General features: G+C 44.0%; 1 protein-coding gene across 1 annotated transcript in view; it reads right to left on the bottom strand.

Annotated features, from left to right (window-relative positions):
- The window catches only part of adgrl2a (adhesion G protein-coupled receptor L2a), an 807643-nt gene extending 804083 nt beyond the window's left edge, over positions 1 to 3560 (bottom strand). Inside the window, exon 1 of the mRNA XM_060830637.1 lies at positions 3418 to 3560. The gene's annotated coding sequence lies outside the window, so the exon portion shown is untranslated. The remainder of the gene's footprint in view (positions 1 to 3417) is intronic.
- Between the last annotated feature and the right edge of the window lie 18745 nt (positions 3561 to 22305).

Here is a 22305-nt window from a genome sequence, read left to right as displayed (position 1 = left end):
TTCTTGGCACCTGATCCTCAGTATGACATTCTGTGGGTTGACCAATGAGTTGACCGGGGAGTGTGTGTATCATCTCATTAAAGGCAACGGAAGGCTGGACTGGGTGTCCCTGGATGGAGACAAAACGTTGCTGAAAGTTGAGACTGAACCTGATGCCAGACTATTATCTTGAGGAAATACAGGGCAGCACATCCTTCCTAGATGATAATATCCCAGCATACCCAGCTCCAGTGCCAACTCTGACAGCGATCAGAAATGCCACGCTCATTACTGTCTCACTGGCAGAGTGTGAAACCTGGTGGCTATTGCACTAACGTATTTGCAGGGTAATTGGGCTTCCCATTTCATCTCACCAAAACTCACTCCTTTCTCTGAAGCATGGGCATACACAGGAGTGATGATTTTGCAGCGTTGGGCTGATTCTGAGGCATTGGAGAGAGGTTTACACATTTCCCACTGGATCTGCTCTTCAAAGCAACTCTCATATGCAATCCAATTGGCACTTGGTGAGCAGTGTAAAGATGGGGGCATCACTTGGGCAGCAAACCCAATCTTCACTCACCCAGGACACTGGGCACCAAATAAGAGCAATGAATGAATTTTGTCACCTCCTCAGCAAGGGAGGAGAAATCTATTGGAAACACTTCAATGCAAACTGGGTACGAGCGCAGCAAATTGAACCCGGGAGCTTCTGTTCAGTGTTGCCAGAAGCCATTTGGTGTATGAGTGGTACCCGTACATCTTAGCTTCTTCAGGGAAGATAGAAGTGGCAACTGAAAGAGGACCCAGGGACTCAAATTTATGCTGTTAGGGGAATCGGGTTGCTGGTCCTTTGGAAGCCTGCTGCAGAGCCAAGCCCACTGACCGTGGGCGAAACTAGCTAACCGAGTGACCTCTCTCGGTAGCTGCCGGACTGAAAGAAGTCCAGGAGAGAGATATGGCCAACGTCTCTGAGTTTTATGACAGGGGGAGATTGTAGAATGCATTGAGGGAGGGTGTGGGTGAATTCTGTTGGGCAGACAGCATGGAAAGATGGGGTGGCATCTTAGGGCTGAGTGCCCCAAGATCAGCAGACAGACTCCAAATGATGTGGCCCCATTTTTTCTCTGCTATTGTTCATGAGGGTGTTTATAAATGACCTGCCCACTTAAAACTGACTGCCCCAACTCAAGGATCATTTTTGACAAAATCAACTGTCCTTTACATTTGGGGGTAAGCTGCCAGGTTCAGTAACCTCCCTCAATATATTATGGGGGTCAACTGGAAAATAATAGGTTGGACAAGCAATCAATTTAACATGCCACCCTAACCCCCCGTACAACATAAATACATCTCCAGGGAGCATGTCCACAAGTCAACCATGTACAAAGCACAAGTCAGGAGTGTGATGGAATACTCCCCACTTGCCTGGATGGGGTTTAATCCAACAAAACTCAAGAAGCTCAACACCATCCAGGACAAAGCAACCCGCTTGATTGGCACCACATTCACAAACATCCATTCTACCCACCAGCGGTGAGTACTATTTTAAAAATGCACTGCAGAAATTCAAAGATCCACAGACAGCATCTTCCAAACCCGCGACCACTTCCATCCAGAAGGACAATGGCAGTAGCTACATGGGAACACCACCCCCTGCATGTTCCCCTCCAAGCCATTTACCATCCTGACTTGGGAGACATATTGCCATTCCTTCACTGCCACTGGGTCAAAAACCTGGGACTCCCCCCTGAAAGACATTGTGGGTCTACCTCCAGTACGTGGACTGCAGCAGTTCCAGAAGGTAGCTCACTATCTACGAAGGGGAAACTGGGGATAGGCAATAAATGCTGGTCCAGCTAGTGATGCCTGTGTCCACAAGTGAGTTAAAATAAAGTGATAGAAAAGTGGAGGGAGCTGATAGAGTTGATGTTTTGAATCCAGTAACACTATTCTTCAAACATACCAGACTCAAAACATTAGCTCTGTTTCCCTCTCTAAGGACACTGCTGGACTTGCTGAGTTTCTCCAGCATTCTCTGTGCTTCTCTCAGATTAGACTTGAGCCAACAATCAGAATACTTCAGAACAGTCAAAAGTCTAACATCAATATCAAAAGGGATTTGTTTTAAACCATGGATATTGGCAAACGTAAAGTCATCACACTCTTACCAGACCAGAGAGAGAGAGACAGAAATGGTGGTGATTTAACCTGAGGTTCTCCACACCTCAGATGAGGGGAGATTTTGAGAAGGAGAAGCCTTCATGGTACCCACTCAGCCTGTGAAGAAATCAAACCCATGCCCTGGGAGCCAGCCTGCCTCTCAATGTAGCTCAGTTGGCTGTTTTAACTGAACATTAACTGAACTGCAATGATCCCAGTTCCAAATTGTGAATACAACAAGTTACAACAGGCTGAAACACTGGGTTCCTGTTATTTCCTGATGCCAATTTGGGATGCTGCTCTTTCAACATAAAAGGCGATGAGCCGATTCCGGCGGAAGGCAAGTTGCCAGCCCATCCTGTTCTTGTAAGCTGCATTGTGATAACTGAGCCACGGCCAACCTGGAGCAGTCTACCTGGTGTGCGACTCTTTTAGGGACGAGCCCCCAACCCCGAGTCTCAGCCAGTGACACGGATTGCCTGCACGCCCAGCGTTAGCTACAAAGCTGCAGACGTGCGGAAAATACTTAGAAGTCTGCCGCACGGAGACAAATGGAGAGGGATGGGGGACGGAAAATGAAAGAGGAGTTTAAAAAAAAACTTGCAGGCGATTCACTCCTAAAGAGTGCCGAACATAAGGGAGGTAGAGGAATGCAGAATCTCCGGGCGAGGGCTGGTTGAAGGACAGCACAATTATGAATTGCAGCTTTAGATCAGAGGTGATGGGAATGCTGGAGCGTTCGAGGAATCCTGAAGAAAATTTCTTGTATTTAGACAATGCAATCGAAAGGGTTTAACATGACGTTGTCACCAAATCTCCTCGTAGTAGTTGTAACTGTTTCTAGCTGCCCTTTGATCTCTCTGTCCGAGCCCAGTAAGATACCTAACCATCTCACTTGCTTTTCTGTTGCTGATTTAACAGTAGCTTCCCGTCCCCACTATTCTTAATACCAACATTTTTTTTGGGGGGGGGGAAAGAGGGCGAAGTTGTAAAACACAGTCATTCCTTAACACAGCTCCCACTAATGACAGGCAGGTAACAACTGGATAGTCCCATCATTACCATGGACACGGGGGGAGATACAATTATAATTGTATCTTTACTCCATTGAGGATAAACTTCATAAAGCTCCTGAGACGAACAATTTGCAAAAGATCTGCTTGGAAACTGCACGGATTGTTGCTCTCACCCTTTGTTGTTATGAATGGGCAGAGACTGGCTGTAATGAAGTTGATTTGTCAGTACAAATGACAAGACAGGATTAGAGGGACTTACCTTCAGATACTGCAGTCGGGGCGAGCTGGCGTCGATCTGCTCTGAAACACAGGCAGGAAAGGAAAAGCCAGGCGCTGCGGAAAGGACATTTCAGCTGCTACATGTGTGTGTGTGTGTGTGTGAGAGAGAGAGAGAGCCGCCGCTTCTCAAAAAGCGAAAAAAAAAGCAACAGAGACAGGAACCACGGAACTTGAGTGAAAGACTGACCTCCTGAAGCTCAGGCCGCGCTGTGAATCAAACATACCCCATTTGTGCCGCACACAATCACTGTGATTTGCATTGATTATCTCCACTTGAACAGATATATTTAAATTAATCTGGCACAGTTGCAATAAAGAGGCGGAGCGGCTGGCAAAGCGTGGACTGGAGTCTCGGGTTCAAGCTGAACAGGGACTGACTCCCTGAGAAAGTACAGTCCCCGCCCCACAGCGCATTCTGGAAGTCAGAAAGTGTCTGAACGGAGAGGGGGCAATGTACTATTGTCGAGGTTTTTGATTAAAGATGCGCTCGCTGTCAGACTTGACTGCCTTCCAAAGATAGATCTCCCTCTGTGTCTAATGTTGAAAGCAGAGGGAACAGATTTGGGAGATTTTTTTTTCGTTTCAATGCTAAAAGAATGATTGCACTCCTAGTTTTTTTCTCTTAAAATTTATTTCATGATTTTGAAAAAAAAAATCACCATTGTATTCACTCTGATCTTGAAAAGAAGCTCTCTCTCCCCTCTATTACCCCATCGTGTTCAAGGCTCTGTTGGGGAAGCTTACTGTGAGACTTGAAAGGGTTCAGAAAAGATTTACAAGGATGTTGCCAGGGTTGGAGGATTTGAGCTACAGGGAGAGGCCAAATAGGCTGGGGCTGTTTTCCCTGGAGCGTCGGAGGCTGAGGGGTGACCTTATACAGGTTTATAAAATCATAATGGGCACTGGGTAGGGTAAATAGATATGGTCTGTTCCCTGGGGTGGGGGAGTCCAAAAGGAGACGGCATAGATTTAAGGGGGGGGGGGGGGTGAAAAATATAAAAAGGACCTAAGGGGCAACTTTTTCATACAGGGTGGTGTGTGGATGGAATAAGCTGCCAGAGGAAATGGTTGAGGCTGGTACAATCACAGCATTTTAAAGACAACTGGGTGGGTACATGAATAGGAAGGGTTTAGAGGAAAATGGGCCAAATGCTGGCAAGTTGGACTAGATTTACTGAGGATATCTGGTTGGCATGGACAAGTTGGACCAAAGGGTCTGTTTCCATGTTGTACCGCTCTGTGACTCTGTCACGTCTCCCCAATGCTATAACTCTCCAGCATTCCTCTGAGATAGTGACATCATTGTTAGTTGAGTCTCTGTGACACCTTGCCACAGAGAACTGTGGGGGCAAAGTCCTTGCGTATGTTGTCATGAGATGGGCAGATTCTTGATCAGTCGGGATATCGGGGAAATGGAGAAAAGGGCAGGAGAGTGGACATGAGGACTTTTGGATCAGCCAAGATCTTACCGAATGTTAGGGTAAATACAAGGGACCGAATAGCCTACTCATGTTTCCACTTCTTATCGTCTTATCTCCTCACCAGATGGAGACTGACAACAACAAATGGTATTGATGTAACACACTTAATGTAGCAAGACAACCCCTTTGGTAAACAGGAAGGAGATGGTGTACTAATGCTGTTGCTGGACTAGTGATCCAGTGATCCGTGTTAATGAGCGAAAGTCAGAGGCATAGAGGTGTACAGCATGAAAACAGACCCTTCGGTTCAACCTGTCCATGCTGACCAGATATGCCAACCCAATCCAGTCCCACCTGCCAGCACCCAGCCCATATCCCACCAAACCTTTCCTATTCATATACCCATCCAAATGCCTTTTAAATCTTGCAATTGTACCAGCCTCCACCACTTCCTCTGGCAGCTCATTCCTCATACATACCACACTCTGTGTGAAAAAGTTGCCTCTTAGGTCTCTTTTATATTTTTCCCCTCTCACCCTAAACCTATGCCCTCTAGTTCTGGACTCCCTGACCCTAGGGAAAATACTTTGTCTATTTATCCTATCCATGCCCCTCATAATTTATAAACCTCTATAAGGTCACCCCTCAACCCCCGAACCTCCAGGGAAAATAATCCCGGCCCGTTCAGCCTCTCCCTTCAGCTCAAATCCTCCAACTCTGGTAACATCCTTGTAAATCTTTTCTGAACCCTTTCAAGTTTCACAACATCTTTCAGATAGGAAGGAGACCAGAATTGCATGCGATATTCCAACAGTGGCCTAACCAATGACCCGTACAGCCTCAACATGACATCCCAACTCCTGTACTCAATACTCTTACCAATAAAAGAAAGCATACCAAATGCCTTCTTCACTATCCTATCTACCTGCGACTCCACTTTCAAGGAGCTATGAACCTGCATTCCAAGGTCTCTTTGTTCAGCAACACTCTCTAGGAACTTACCATTAGGTGTATCAGTCCTGCTAAGATATGCTTTCCCATCTTGGGGACATGGGTTTGAAGCCCACCATGAAAAATGATGCTATTCAGACTGATCAAAAATCTGGAACGAAACACTAGCTTAACAGTGATCACTTTATCTATTGTCATAACAGTCTACCTGTTTCTCTGCTATCCTTAAGTGAAGGAGGTCGACCTTCCTCAGCTGTGGCCTTTATATGTGATTACGGACCCACACAATGTAGTTGACTGCCTTAACTCCCCTCTCAAATTGCCTATACAGCCAAACAAGAGAAGGGATGGATAACAATTACAGGTCTGGCCAGTGATGCCCACATTCCAAAGAAGGATAAATACAGTGCATAAGGACTATTATCAAATAAAATTTGGAGACATGAGGACATGTTGATCGAAGAGGTAGGTTTTAAGGAACATCTTAAAAGAAAACGAGAGGTTTGAGGGAGGAAATTCCAGAGCTTATGATCCCAGCAGCTGAAGGCACAGTCACCAATATTGATGCAATTATAATTGGAAGAGCAGCAAAATTGCAGTGTTGTGAACTGAGCAATTATTGAGAACAGACGTGTGAGATTATGAAAAGGTTTGAAAACAAGGATGAGAATTTTAAAATATCGGCCACCTCTGGACCATCAACTAATGTATGTCAGTGAACAAAGATGTAAATAGCTCAGCACAAATCAGGAACTAAATCTCCAGACTTTTCCGAATAAAACCCCAAAGAACTGCAGATGCAGGGAATCAGACAAAAAACAAATTGCTCAAGAAACTCAGCGTGTCTGGCAGCATCCATAGAGAGAAAGCAGAGTAGACATTTTGGATCGAGCAACCCTCTAGAACTGGACTTGAAAATCTACCTCAGCCTTCTCTCCAGACCTGTTGAGTTTGTCCAGCAATTTCTATTTTTGCTTCAGACTTTCATGTTCTGTAACACACAGCAGGTTTAAACCTGTGCTGTTGACAGTGGAAAGATGCAAAGTAAAGAATATTTACATTCCCCATTCATGGGTTTGAGCTATCTCAAGGTGCTGCCTGTGAGCCAGTCAGGTTATTTTGTGAAGTACAGCCCATTGCAAGGTGTGGAAACACAGCAGCCAATGTTTACACCCCTAGATCCCAAAGACAACTCAATAATGACAAAATAATTTTTCTTATGTTTGAAAGAATCATCTTTCAACAATTTTAATAGGTGTCAATTCACTTCTCAGAGAGACAATTTGTTTTTCTGCTAAAATCAGAGAGAAAGAGACTGGTCTCAGTCATTTTGTCAGTTATTTCTCTGAGCGCTATATGATAATTCTCTATATCTCCCACCTCTATTTGGCCATTTTGCCAGAGAATCTGATATTTTTATCAGGTTAAAGACGCTGCATAAATCCAAGTTGCTATTCTATTCCAGATGTTTCTGAAAGCTAAACATTTTATGGTATAAAAGCTGTACTTATTTATTATGAAAAATTTACTACAATGATAATAGAACTGAAAGGTATATCTGAAAGAAGGCCAGTATCCCATCATCAAGTCACCCTTTAACTACACAGGCTTGGTACTTGACACTGGTCTGGCTACCCTCAGAACCAGCTCTCAGAGTGAACAAAACCTCTGATACTCCTGTTTCTATCTGTCAGCCAGGGCTCCCTGATTGGACCAGGTTAACAGCCCCAATCAGAGAACTCATATTCTATGAGGTCAATGTGTCTGACCTTGTTGCAATCACTACAACATCTGGCAAGAAAGATTGAACAGGCTGAAGCTCTTTTCTCTGAGAAACAGAGAGTTGAGAATTTGACTGGATAGGGATCTTTCAGGTTAAGAAAAGTCCTGATGGGGTAGACATAGAGAATATGTTTTCACTTGCAGGTGAGTCTAGAACCTGGGGGCATAACTGTAACAGATTAATTACCAAGCACAATAGGTGAAACATATTTACCCAGAGAATGGTTAAAATATGGAACTTGTGAATACATGATGTGGTTGAGGAGCATAGAAAAGCCACAGAAAGCTAGATAAACACACAGTGGAGCAAGGAAAGTAGAAGGATATATCCATTGGGGGAAGGTGGAAGAAAAATTGAAAGTGGCTGGTAGAGGGTTTACACAGCGAGATTGACTTGTTGAGTTGAATGATCTGATTCTCGGAGAAAGTGTGGACTTGAGAGTTGAGAGAATGGTCCTGGAAAAGCACAGCAGGTCAGGCAGCATCCGAGGACCAGGAGAATCGACGTTTTAGACAAAAACCCTTCATTAGGAATTAGGCTTGTGAGCCAAGGGGGTAGAGAGATAAATGGGAGTGGGGTGGGGCTGGGGGTAAGATATCTGAAAGTGTGATAGGTAGATGGATGTGGGGGGTAAAGGTGATAGGTCAGAGCGGAGGGTAGAGTGGATAGGTAGGAAGGAAGATGGAACAGGTGGGGCAGGTCATGAGGGTGGTACCGAGTTGGAAGATTTGTTTGGGGATAAGGTGGAGGGAGAGGAAATGAGGAAACTGGCGAATTCCACATTGATCCCGTGTGGTTGGAGGATCCCAAGCTGGAAGATGAGGCGTTCTTCCTCCAGGCATTGAGTAGTTAGGGTTTGGCGACGGAGGAGGCCCAGGACTTGCATGTTCCCTGGTGGAATGGGAGAGGCACGTGGCGTGTCACAGTGATCTGATTCTGTGCAGGGAATGCTTTACAAAATTACCCGCATGGAGATGAGACTTAATAAATGTTAACTTTGAGACATTTCTCATTCCTTTTGGTCTTGCTTCCTTTATTTCTGCTGTTTGATTTTATTCTGTTTTTGTCATCCAAGATGGTGCCAGAAAGCGGTGAGTTTGTCCATTTTTCACTGTAACTCCTGTATTCCTCTACTTGAATAGACATGACAATAAAATAAAAATTTAACTTTAAATCATGTAATCGACACATGTGTCTCTCTCTTGCCCCAGATGAATTACTTAAAAGCTGTGTTACTGCCAAGCATAGGAAGTCATGGTGTGGAGGTGCCGGTGTTGGACTGGGGTGGACAAAGCCAGAAGTCACATGACACCAGGTTATAATCCAACAAGTTTATTTGAAATCACAAGCTTTCGGAGCGCTGCTCCAAGTGTGGGAAGGAGCAGTTGTTGAAATCTTAGAGACAATAATTGGCAGAGTGGAAATTTTTTCCCTTCAAGAGTAGCTGCACGAGTTTGCCAATGATAACAGAGGAGAGGGGCAGTGACCTCTGGATGTCACACAAGATAAAGGTACAGCGTATCTGTTCAAAATGAAAGAATCCCTCAGTTTCCTTTGGTGCCATTTGCTATGGTTGTGACTTGCCTACATTTTCCTATTGCACTATTAGATGTTTAACTTAGATAAGGACACCAAGGTTATTGTAAGAAACCTAAGGGCAAAAAGACAGCACTAACAAAAAAGATAGGCCGACCAAGAATTTGATCTAAAAGCAAAATGAAATAAGGGAGAGAAAAACAAAATCAAGAATGGATCTGTCAGCACTGATGCAGTCAGAATGGGGAGCAGAGACAATTAGGTGACTAATGTGATAATGTCCAGCAATCTGTTTTCAAGTGCTGTAGACCAAGACAAGAGGACAAACTGTCCAGCAAACAAAATACCACCATGAGGCAATGGGCAGGCTCCCTATTTGACATCAGACCTTGGAGATGGAATCTCTTGATATTGCAGCTCTCACTCTGCACTGAAATCACTGGCGCAAAGTTTCTGAGAATGAGACCCGAACCCACAATCTGCTGACGCAGAGTGTGAAAGTACTACCCACTGAGCCAAGGCTGACACCATATGAGTAGCTGTGAATTCTTGCTGTGCTGGTAAAAGAGCATATGCTTGTCTGTTGTACTGAGTCCTGAGAGAAAAGAGAAGACAGGAGTGCAGCACAGACTGTGAGTGACTGTAGTGAATATCCTGTGACTATGTCATTCATGAGATGTCATGGAGTCATACAGTCATAGAGATGTACAACATGGAAACAGACCCTTCAGTTCAACTTGTCCATGCTGACCAAATATCCTAAGCTAATCTAGTTCCATTTGACAGCATTTGGCCCATATTTGACAGCCCTTTCTATTCATATATCCAAACAGATGCCTTTTAAATGTTGTAACTGTACCAGCCTCCACCACCTCCTCTGGCAGCTCATTCCATACACGTACCACCCTCTGTGTGAAAATGTTGTCCCTCTGCTCCCTCCTTTCTCTCAGTGCTGGTTCACTGTGAATCAACTCTGAATCTAAACTGCCAGTCCAGTCCAGAATCTCTTCTCCTCCCTCACATCTTCAGCCACTGGAGATAATCTAACCTGTCTATCTCTTCCTCATAAGATAAGCCATCAGTCTTGGTAAACCTTCTTTGAACTCTTTCCATACACATTGACAGCATTCCTTAAATAAGGAGAGCACTGTAGTATTTTTGAATTTCAGTAATTACATTTTTTTTAAACATTAGATTGCCTACAGTGAGGACACAGGCCATTTGGCCCAACAAGTCCTCACTGATCCTTTGAAGAGTAACCCACCCAGCCCCCTTCCCTTATCTGATATTTACCCCTGATTAATGCACCTAACACTATAGACAATTTAGCATGGCCAATTTAACTGACCTGCACATCTTTGAATTGTGGGAGGAAACTGGAGCACCTGGAGGAAACCCACACAGACACAAGGAGAACGTCAAACCCCACACAGACAGTTGCCCAAGACGGGAATCGAACTCAGGTCCCTGGCACTGTGAGGTAGCAGTGTTAATCTCTGAGCTACCGTGTCACCACATTCGTTTCTGGGATATGGGTGTCACTGGAAGGGCTAGGATCTAACTTCCCTTGAACTGAGTGCCTTGCTCAAACCATTTTAGAGGGCAGTTAAGAGTCACTGACATTGCTGTGGATTTAGAACATTGAACATAGAACATATGATAGTACAGCATAGTACAGGCCCTTCGGCCTAGGATGTTGTGCCTATTATTTATCTTAATCTAAGAATTAGGGGTCTCATATTGTCCAACGCAAATAAGGGTGGCAGATTTTCTTCCCTCAAGGGGCAATGGCCAACTAGATGGATTTTTAACAACAGTGATAGATTTAATTTTAGTCACCATCCTGAAGACTAGCCTTCAATTTCAGATTTTTTTTATTTTTTAATTAATTCCTGGGACATGGGCAATACTGGTTGGACCAACATTTATTGTCCATAGGATCTTTGGTGAATTTCTGCAGTGCAACTTGTCGATGGTGCACACTGCTGCTCCTGATTATCAGTGATGGAGAGAGTGGATGGTTGTGAATGTGCTGCCAATCAAGTGGGCTGCTTTCTTCTGGATTGGATGGTATCAAGCTTTTTGATGGTTGTTGGAGATACACCCACCCAGGTAAGGGGGATATTCCATCACAGTCCTAACTTGTGCTTTGTAGATGGTGGACAAGGCTTTGGGGAGTCAGGAAGTGAGTTACTCATCATGGTTTTTCTAACCTCTGCCTTGCTTTTGTAGCCACTGAGTTTATGTGGCGAGTTCAGTTGAGTTTCTAGTCAATGATAACTTCCAGGATGTTGATAGCGGGGGAATTGGTGATGGTAGCATTGTTGAATGTCAAGGGACAGTGATTAAGTTGTCCTTTATTGAAGTTGAGAGTGTGGTGCTAGAAAAGCACAGCAAGTCAGGCAGCATCCCTGGAGCAGGAATTTCCTGATGCAGGGTTTTTTTCCTGAAACGCGATTCTCCTGCTCTTCGGATGCTTCCTGACAAGCTGTGCTTTTCCAGCACCACACTCACGACTCTAATCTCTAGCATCTGCAATCCTCACTTTTGCCCTGTCTTTTTTTATTGGAGTTGGTCATTGCCTGGCATGTGTATGTGGTACTAACGTTACTTGATTATTATTTGGTTATTAGTGAAGTTTTAAATACACCAGCTGCCCTGGTGGGATTTGAGCCCCTTTAGATCACCCCTAGGCCTTTAGATCACCGCAATGCCATTACTTTGCTCATTGTGATTGTGATGTTGAGGCATGGGGAGCAATTCAGATACTGTTTACAGCACAGAAAGAGGCCAGTCAATATGGTAGGATCATGGTTGGAGTTTAGGCTGCATCTGATATCATCGCCACGCAGGATAACAACTGCAATAACATAGTGTGTTTCAATAATGCTTTCAATTGTAGAACAACCTTAGGCATAGCACAGTAGCCAGGTAAGGAATTGTCCTGGTTAATGTAAAGAAATAGGTTTTGAGGAGCATTTTGTTGGAGAATATTGAGGTAGTGACGCAGAAATATTAAGAGAGCGGATTCCAGAGGCACCCGAAGGTATGACTGCCACTGGACTAGTGATTAAACTCAGGGACGATCAAGAGACCAAAATTTCGAAGAGCACAGATATCTCATAAGGTTGTGAAGCTGGAGGTAATAAGAAAACCAAGGTGTTGCTTGATGCGGTCCCAATGTAGGTAGGTGAATATAGGGTTAATGGATGAATGGGGCTTGCCACAGTGAGGAGCGTTTTGACTGATCTCAAGTTCATGGAGGAGTCTATGGAATAAGTCAACCGGGACTGCACTTGAGTAGATGAAACAAAGGCCTGAAGCTGAGGGTTTCTGCTGCAGATGAGGTGAGATGGGTGGATCCAGGTGATTTTGCAAACATGGAATGAGGTCTCAGAGAGAGTATGGATATCAGGGGGAAGACAATTGCCTCGTGGTATTGTCACTAAACTGTTAATCAAGACACCCAGATAATGTCCTGGGGATATGGATTTGAATCCTACAGCTGGTGGAATTTGAATTCAATAAAACAAAAGATTTCTGGAATTAAGAGTATAATGACGAGGAAATCATTGTCAATTGTTGGAAAACCCACCTATGCCATTTATGGAAGGAAACTGCCATCCTTCCCTGGTCTGGTCTCCAGGTGACTCCAGACCCACAGCAATGTGGGCAACTCTTAACTGCCATCTGGGCAATAAGGATGGGCAATAAATGAAGGCCCAACCAGCGATGCCATCATCCTGTGAATGAATTTTTAAAACACTGTGGACAGAAGCTCACCTTGTGGTTAAATATGACATAGAGGTTATAAATGGTCACAATCTGCCTCAGATTGAATTGCCAGAGAGAGGCACAGAGACAGTGGCTAGTGAAATGTAGCTTATGGCATTGCAGGGAGGGGATGCAAACACAATAGTTTTGGTCTTCCAGATATTTAGTCAGAGGAAATTTCTGCATTGTCCATTTTGATAATGCACAGCCAGTCAGGCAGCATGCATGGAGCAGGAGAGTCGCCATTTTGAGCATAAGCCCTTTATCAGGAAGAGCTGATTCCTGATGAAGAACTTATGCTCGGAATGTTGACTCTCTTGCTCCTCAGATGCTGCCTGACCTGCTGCAGTCCTCACTTTCTCCTCCGTTTTGTTAATGTCGAGTCAGTGGGAAGATGGGGAGAAGTGAAGGTGACTGTGGGCTGGGTATTATCAACAAGCAATGATGTCATCAGAAAGCAACACATATGTGAGAAATATCAGAGGGGGCCAAGCGTCACTCTCTGGGGAACATCAGACATAATGATGAGGGATTGCGAACAAAAAAATCGCAGGTCATCCTCTGGATATGATAAGAAAGGGATCCAGTGAACAAAATCTCAGTTAGCTCAATAACAATGGAGTGGTGGTAGTGGGGACACGGTGTGGTCAACCATCTCAAAGACCACAAAGGACCAGGAAGGGCCACAGTCAAGTCAGATATCATTTGCTTGTTATAAGCATGGGTATGGATCTTGGGATCTTAAAGGATTTTGAAGTGGAAAAGGAGGTTGACAGTAAGGCACAAATTTGGATGGACGCAGTCATCAATGGTCAATTTTCAAAATGAGCAATGATGGCGTCAGATTGGAAGAAGTCTCTGGCAGTCTTCGAAGGGGAGACCTACTTATGCCAGTTGTAAATAGGGAGACCAGGAGGGAAAGCCAAACAGCTCAATAATTCAGGGAGAATTGGTTGACAGAGGGAAGAAATCAGCCTTATGAACAAGAGATGTTTAGGGAGACAATGAGGGATGATGTCAGATCTGGTGGGAAGGCAGAAAGGGAACTTCAGAGAAAGTTTGACCACTTGTGTGAATGGTAGGGAGGGAGATCAGAGAATCAGTGGGTCTCAATCTTTGTGACAAAGAGTTGAGTGAGTACCTTTGCATCTATGTTTGTTGATGTGGGTGGAAGAGATGGAGCAGAGAGCTTTCAGAAGATGTTCTGCAGTACGGAAAAGAAACCGGAATGTATTTTCGCATTCCGAGCAGTCTGATCCATGGAAGTGAATGGTTTTGGCCAACAAGACAAAGGGTCAAAAGAATTTTGTCTCCAACCAGATCCAGCAGTGACTGGCTAAGCCAACTGGAAATGTAGCAATATTTATTCTACCAGGAGGAGATGCTGGAAGGATGTTCCCAATGACAGGAAAGTCCAGAACCAGGGGTCACAGTCTAAGGGTACAGGATAGATCAGCTAGGACTGAGATGAGGAGAAATGTCTTCATCCAGAGAGTGGAGAGCCTGTGGAATTTTCTGCCACAGAAAGCGATGAAGTGAAAACATTGCAAGATTAAAAGGTGTCAGGATGGGTATATGAATAGGGAGGGTTTGGAGGGATATGGGCCAGGTGGTGGCAGGTGGGACTAGATTGGGTTGGAATATCTGGTCAGTATGGACGGGTTGGACTGAAGAGTCTGTTTCCATGCTGTGCATCTCTATTTCAGGAAGGAGTGGGATATAGCAATTGGACTCAGAGGGATCAAAGGATATGGAGGAGAATGTAGGAACAGGTTCCTGAGTTGGATGATCAGCCCTGATCATATTGAATGGCAGAAGGCTCAAGGGGCCAACTGACTTGCTCCTATTCCTATTTTCAAAGTTTCTGTGAAGGAATTTGGCCCATTATATCGGTTTTGGCTGAAGGAAGAGATATTCAACTAAATTCTACCCTGGTCCATAGGCCCCAGAGGTTACAACATTTCAAATGATTATCCAAGTATTTTTTTAAATGTGATGTGGGTTTTGGCCTCTACTATCCTTGTAGAACATACATTCCAGACATCCATCACCCTCTGGATGAAAAGAATTATGTCTTAACTCCCCTTTAATCCTTGCAATGAATATTTTAAATCAATACCCTTGGTTATTGACCTCTCTGCTGACAGATATAAATCCTTCCTAACCACTTCATCCATACTCCTTGTAATTTTAGATACTGTGATTAAACTTCCCTCTTAGTTTTCTCTAGTCTAAAAAATGAATGCTAACCGATCCAACCTTCCTTCTGCCAAAAACTTACCATTCCTGGCAACAAGCATGCAACTCTCTCCTGGAGACTTTCTAGTGCAGTCCTGCAATACAGTGACCAGAACTGTGCAAAGTATTCTATCTGTTGTCTAACTAGAGATAAATACTGTTCTAGAATAAACTCCTTGCTCTTCAAACACACGACTTGGCCATTAAAGGAAATAATCCCTCATGTTTTCTTGCTCACTTTATGTGCTTGTCCTGCTACCTCTCCTTCTTTATGGTCATTTAAGCGGGCATTGGATAGGCATTTGGAAGTTATTGGGCTAGTATAGGTTAGGTAGGATTCGGTCGGCGCAACATCGAGGGCCGAAGGGCCTGTACTGCGCTGTATCCTTCTATGTTCTATGTACCTTCAGAGTTATGTGGCTGTGTACTCCAAGTTCCTGCCCTAGATATCTCAACATTCTATCATCTATAGCTCAGTTGTTTGCTCTGTTTGTCCTCTACAGATGCTTTTGAGAGGTGGTCTGTTTGGTGTAGAGAGGATGTTTCCTCATACAGGTAAACCTTGAATGAGAAGTCATAGGTTTAGACTAAGGGATAACAGATTTAAACAGAAAAGAGGAGAAATTAATTCTCATGAATCTGTAGAATTCACTTGTCCAGACTGTGATGAATTTTGGGACATTGAGTAAATTTAAGGAGGAGATAGGCTGATTTTAATTAGTAATGGGTTAGTGGGTTTTGGAGAGTGGGCAGGAAAGTGGAGTTGAGGCCGACATGAGATAAGCCAGGATCGTATTGAATGGGGCAGCAGGCTCAAGGGGCTGAATAGTCTGTTCCTGCTCCTAGTTGTTATGTTCATTCCTTCAGATTGTATTGCATTTCCCATCATTCGACCCAAATGGCCAATCTATTGACAACTTCCTGCAGTCTCCAACTTCCTTATGATAAATTTCATGATTGATTCTTATATCATCTGCAAAGAACTTAATCATGAACCCATTTGGAATCGACCTCAGAATTAAAAAAAAGAACCTTTTTTTGTGTGTTGTTTCTACTTAATTGATATCATGCTAATCCATGATAGCAAAGACATTCCAAATCACTATTTGCTCATCTCGGTTAGTGATAATGATAACACTTTGTTCATGGTTGGAATCAGCAAATGAAACCAGTTCACTTCCAAATGTCTTTGATCACAGTTCCACTGAATGAGATGAGTGAAGTTGCTAACTTCTTTGCAGATGATTTTGTAACCTGACAAGAAAAATGAGGTCCTTAGTTTAATTTACAGTCTTTCAGGTTCACAAGGTTGAAAGAAAAAGAAACAATGTTGTCAGGATTTAATACATTAACGTATTGAGGTGCTAAACCTCTGCTTCCCAACTTGTACTTGCTGAATTCCAGACTCAGATGAGGAGGGGGCACTGATATTTATTAATTTAAGGTGACAAGACACTTAACATGATCTAGGACAAAACAGCCCTCCTGATGAAGGGCTTATGCCTAAAACATCGATTCTCTTGCTCCTCAGATGCTGCCTGAACTGCTGTGCTTTTTCAGTGGCACAATCTCCACTCAGCATTCTTGATTGGCATCACATCCACAAACATTTAAAGAACTCTTGTGGTCAAGTAGTAGGGAAATAGTGAGGAAAGAGATCAATCAATTCCTGCCTCTAACTGCCACTCCAATCAATCCATGCAATTTGATAGGATTCACAACCTTCATCACATTTAAGACATATTTAGATGTGCACTCGTGATGCCAAGAGATATAATGCAATGGGCAAAGTGGTGAATGACAGGGGTCTTTTCCCTGAGGTGTGGGAGTTCAAAACTAAGGGACATATTTTTAAGGTGAGAGGAGAAAGATTTTAAAAGGGCATGAGGGGCAACTTTTTTTACATGGGGAGTAGTTCATGTGTGAAATAAACTGTCAGAGAAAGTGGTGGATACGCGTACAGTCAGAACATTTAAAAGACATTTGAATAAGCTCATGAACAGGAAACGTTCAGAGGGACATGGGCCAAATACAGGCAGATGAAACTAGTTTAGTTTGGGATCCTGGTTGGCATGGGACTGGTTGGACCGAAGGGTCTGTTTCTGTGCTGCATGACTCTATGACTGTATAAGTGCTGGAAACTGGTATTAGAATAGTAAGGTGGTTGTTTCCTGATTGGTGTGGACTCAATGTGTTGAAAGTCCTTTCTCGGTACTGCAGACCTCTGTGACTGTATGACAAGTACTTTGATACCCAAAGAAAAGTAAGAAAAAACACATATTTATATCACATATTTTGCAACCTACAAGTGGTTCACAGCTAATGAAGTGCTTTTACAGTATAGTCACTGATGGAGCATAGGAAATACAACAACCAATTTGGATTCAACAAACATCCACAAACAGCCGTGTGATAATGCCAGGTAATCTGTTTCAGTGTTGTTGGTTGAGGGATAAATATTGTCCAGGACACTGGGGAGAACTGGCCTTCCACATCCAACAGAGTTTTACATGCACTTCTATACATGTCATTTTCTGTATCCAGCTCCTGATGCTGTTTCTTCTACTTTGGGGAGACAGGATGCCCACTTGCAGAGCGCTTCTGAGAACATCTCTGGGACATCCGCACCAACCAACCCCACTGCCTCATGGCCGAATGCTTTAACACCCCCTCCCATTCGGCCAAGGACATGTAGGGCCTCCTCCATCGCCGCACCTTAACCAGCCAAAGCCTGGAAGAACGCCTCATCTTCTGCCTTGGGACCCTCCAACCCCATGGCATCAATGTGAACTTCACTAGTTTCCTCACTTCCCTTCCCCCCACCTTAGGGGCGGCATTGTGGCTCAGTGGTTAGCACTGCTGTCTCACAGCACCAGGGACTTGGGTTTGATTCTCCACGTAAAAAATGAGGTCTGCAGATGCTGGAGATCACAGCTGAAAATGTGTTGCTGGTTAAAGCACAGCAGGCCAGGCAGCATCCCAGGAATAGGGAATTCAACGTTTCGAGCATAAGCCCTCGTCGAATTCCCTATTCCTGGGATGCTGCCTGGCCTGCTGTGCTTTAACCAGCAACACATTTTCAGCTTTGATTCTCCATCTCAGGCAACTGTGTGTGCGGAGTTTGCACATTCTCCCCGTGTCTGTGTGGGTTTTCTCTGAGTGCTCCGGTTTCCTCCCACAGTCCAAAGATGTTCAGGTCAGGTGAATTGGGCATGCTAAATTGCCTGTAGTGTTAGGTGCATTAGTTAGGGGTAAATGTAGCGTCAGGGAAGGAGTCTGGGTGGGGTACTTTTTGGAGGGTTGATATGGACTTGTTGGGTTGAAGGGCCTGTTTCCATACTGTAGGAAATCTAATCTAATCCCAATTCCAACCTTCCAACTCAGCATTGCCCTCATGACCTGTCCTACCTGTTCATCTTCCGTCCCACTTGCGCTCCACCCTCTTCTCCAACCTATTATCATTACTCCCACCTTAATCTACTTATCGCACTCTCAGCTACCTTCCCTCCAGCCCCTCCACCCGCTTCCCGCCCCCCCACCCAACCTCCCATTTACCTCTACACCCCTTTGGCTCACAAGCCTCATTCCTGATGAAGGTCTCTTGCCTGAAACATCGATTCTCCTGCTCCTTGGATGCTGCTTGACCTGCTGTGCTTTTCCAGTACCACACTCTCAACACTGGGGGGAGCTGTCCCATTCTTCTTTAAAATAGTGACATGGCACCCAAACAGGCCAATAGTTAAATGACATTGCTGACAGTTTGCGTTTCCAACAGTGCAGTGCCCCATTGGACTTTCAGCCATGATGTTTGTACTCAAGGTCTAGGACATAACTAGATCATAAGAGATACGAGCAGGAGCTCCTTTGCTATGCAATAGGATCATGGTTGATCGGACTGTAGTCTTAACTCCATGTTCCAGCCTCATAATCCCTCCACTCTTTAATTGATCAAGAATCTGTCAAACCCCTCATTGAAGACATTCAATTACCCGTGCTCCAAGATCTCTGGAGTAGTGAATTCCAAAGAATAGTGACACTCTGAGAGAAGAGATTCCTCCTTGTCTTCGTCTTAATCGGGGGAAGCCCTTATTTGTAACTGCATCCACTAGATCTTGAGTTTCCCCAAGAAAGGGAACCGCCACAGCATCAACCTCGTCAAACTGTCTCTGAATCTTACATCTTGCAATAACATAGCCTCTCATTGTTTGGAACATCAGCACGTACAGGCCCAATCTGCTCTGCCTTTTGTCACAAGACAATCCAGTCTTTGTGAGAATCAGTGAACAGTGAGCGTTTTTATGAAGTGTTTCCATTGCAAGTCCAACCCTCCTAAAGTAAAGAAACCAAATACAATCCTCCAGGTAGGGTGTCAATAATGTCCTGTACGGCTGTAACAAGGTGTAGGAATAGCAGTAAGCCATTCAGCCCTTCAAATCTGTTCAAGCCAGTCATGAGGTCATGGCTGATCTGTGGCCTAACGCCATACACCTGCCTTTGGCCCCATATTTCTTTGCTAAACAAAAATGTATCTTCCTCAAATTTAAAATTAACAACTGATCCAACATCCACTGTCAGTTGTGGAAGAGAGTTCCAAACCTCTCCCACCCTTTGTGTGTTAGAAGTACTTTTTAACATCATTTCAAATGGTCTAGCCCTAACTCTCAGACAATGCCCGCTGGTTCTAGAACCTCCAACCAGTGGAAATATTTATCCACTATGTGCTTTCCTGTTCATACGTTTTGTTCAAATTACCCCTTAACCATCAAAATTGTCAAGCAGAAAGGATTTGACTTGTATAATCTCTCCACACAACTCCCCTACATTTATACTCTATCCCCCTTTCAATAAAGACCAATATTCCATTTGCAATCCTAAATACTGTTTGCTAATATTTTGTTGTTCACGTACAATGACATGCAGATCCCTCAGAATTCAGCGGTCCTGCTCCATCAAAATATGAATCTGATTTTCTTCCTTTCTTGCAAAAGTCAACAACCTCACGCTTTGCCACATTATTTTACATCTGCCAATATTTCTGCCTGCTCACTTAACATATCATTATGATACCACAGTCACTGATATGTTATAAAATGCCTGAGCCTCAAGGCGCAGAGTTTAAAAAGACGTTTAGCCCAGGGAGACTTGTATTCCCAGAATATACTGTTGTTACTGTTTCTTTATATTTAAATTTGTCCTTAACACCTCATGTACTCTTTCCTCTTGAGTACTGTCATGTAACACTCAATGAAGGCCAGCACAGGTATTTGTAGCTCTGTCCAAACAAAAACCCACAAAGTGTACATTAACTCTATTAGACTGGACTGCATCAATTGCCAAATGCAGTTTACTTAACCATAATACTGCTCCAACTCCCAAAGAGAACACAACTGTTAGCAATGTTTGTTTTTTACGTTGGCTTTCTGTCAACTACCTTAACAGCTATTTATCTTTTTCTTCCTTTTTCTCCCCATTTTGCTTTGTTCGATTTTGTCAAGTGTAGGTTTAATTTTACAGTCTCACATCAAGGCCCAAATCTCCTGTGATACTGTGTTTTTCATTCACAAAGGAGATGTCCTCCAGTGAAACACAGATTAACCGTGATTATTTCCCTTGTGATATGTTTAAGTCAGAAGATTGCTTGTATGACAACCCCCAAACGACAAATAGATTGACTTCTTTCCCAACTTGTTTGAATTTCCCAGGCTGTAGTTATCTGATAGCGACAGCCGTATCAATCCAAACCTGCAACAGAAAGACTGGAGTTATATCGCAAACTGTGCCTCACATTTTGCAAAGGGTGATGCACACTCTTTACAACATAACATTGGATGCCCTCCAGGATTAGATTACTTACAGTGTGGAAACAGGCCCTTCGGCCCAACAAGTCCACACCGACCTGCCGAAGCGCAACCCACCCATACCCCTTACCTAACACTACGGGCAATTTAGCATGGCCAATTCACCTGACCCGCACATCTTTGGACTGTGGGAGGAAACCGGAGCACCCGGAGGAAACCCACGCAGACACGGGGAGAATGTGCAAACTCCACACAGTCAGCCGCCTGAGTCGGGAATTGAACCCGGGTTCTCAGGCGCTGTGAGGCAGCAGTGCTAACCACTGTGCCACCGTGCCGCCCCTTTGTGCCACCGTGCCGCCCCTTAAGTAGTTATAAAAATGATCAGGGATCTGGAGGAAAGGTTTGTTGGATTCGACTGTGGGATTTATATTTCTATATTTATGAACGGGCATTGTTGTCCAAAGGGCAGCTAAGAGTCAATCACACAGAGTCAGAGAGTAATATAGCAAGGAAACAGACCTTCAGTCCAATTTGTCCATGTCAACCAGTAATCCAAAACTTTTTTGTGGGTTCAGCGTCACGTGCAGGTGAGGCCAATTAAGGATGAGAAATTTCTTTCCCAAAAGAATGTTGTTTATTTTTCAAAATCCAAAACAATATTTGATTGATTTATTATCACGTGTTCTGAGATACAGTGAAAAGTGTTGTTTTGTGAGCCATGCAGGCAGATTGTACCATACAAGGTGTAGCAGAACAGAATGCAGGATACAGTGTTACAGCTGCAGAAAATGCGCAGGGAGAGAGATCAACATTAACATTTGAAAGCTCCATTCAAAAGTCTGGTAACAGGGACAAAAGGCTGTTCTTCAAATTATTCATAAGAGCATCCAAACTTTTGTATCATCTGTCAGATGGAAGAGAGTGGAAGAGAATTTAATGGGGAGGGAGGGGTCTTTGATTATGAGAAAGTGAGGACTACAGATGCTGGAGATCAGAGTCGATAAGGTGGTGTTGGAAAAGCACAACAGGTCAGGCTTCATCTGAGGAGCAGGAGTATCGATGTTTCAAGATGGGACTTTGATTATGTTGGTTGCTTTCCCGAGACAGGGGAAGTATAAATGAGTCAATAGATGGAAGGCTGGTTCGCGGGATGCGCTGAGCAGTGTTCATGATTTTCTACAGCTTCTTGCAGTTTTGGGAGGTACTGTTGCCAGACCATGATATGATGCATCCAGATAGGATCCTTTCTATGGTGCACCCATAAAAATTGGTAAAGTGCTCATGGATATGCTGAATTTCCTTAGCCTCCTGAGGAGGTCGAGACATTGTTGTGCTTTCTTGAACATCATGAGTGGACCAGGACAGAT

This window comes from Hemiscyllium ocellatum, chromosome 9 (assembly GCF_020745735.1).
Source record: "Hemiscyllium ocellatum isolate sHemOce1 chromosome 9, sHemOce1.pat.X.cur, whole genome shotgun sequence".
In the NCBI taxonomy this organism is placed as follows: domain Eukaryota; kingdom Metazoa; phylum Chordata; class Chondrichthyes; order Orectolobiformes; family Hemiscylliidae; genus Hemiscyllium; species Hemiscyllium ocellatum.
The sequence above is the reverse complement of the archived record's forward strand: the minus strand, read 5'-3'. Positions and strand labels throughout refer to the sequence as shown.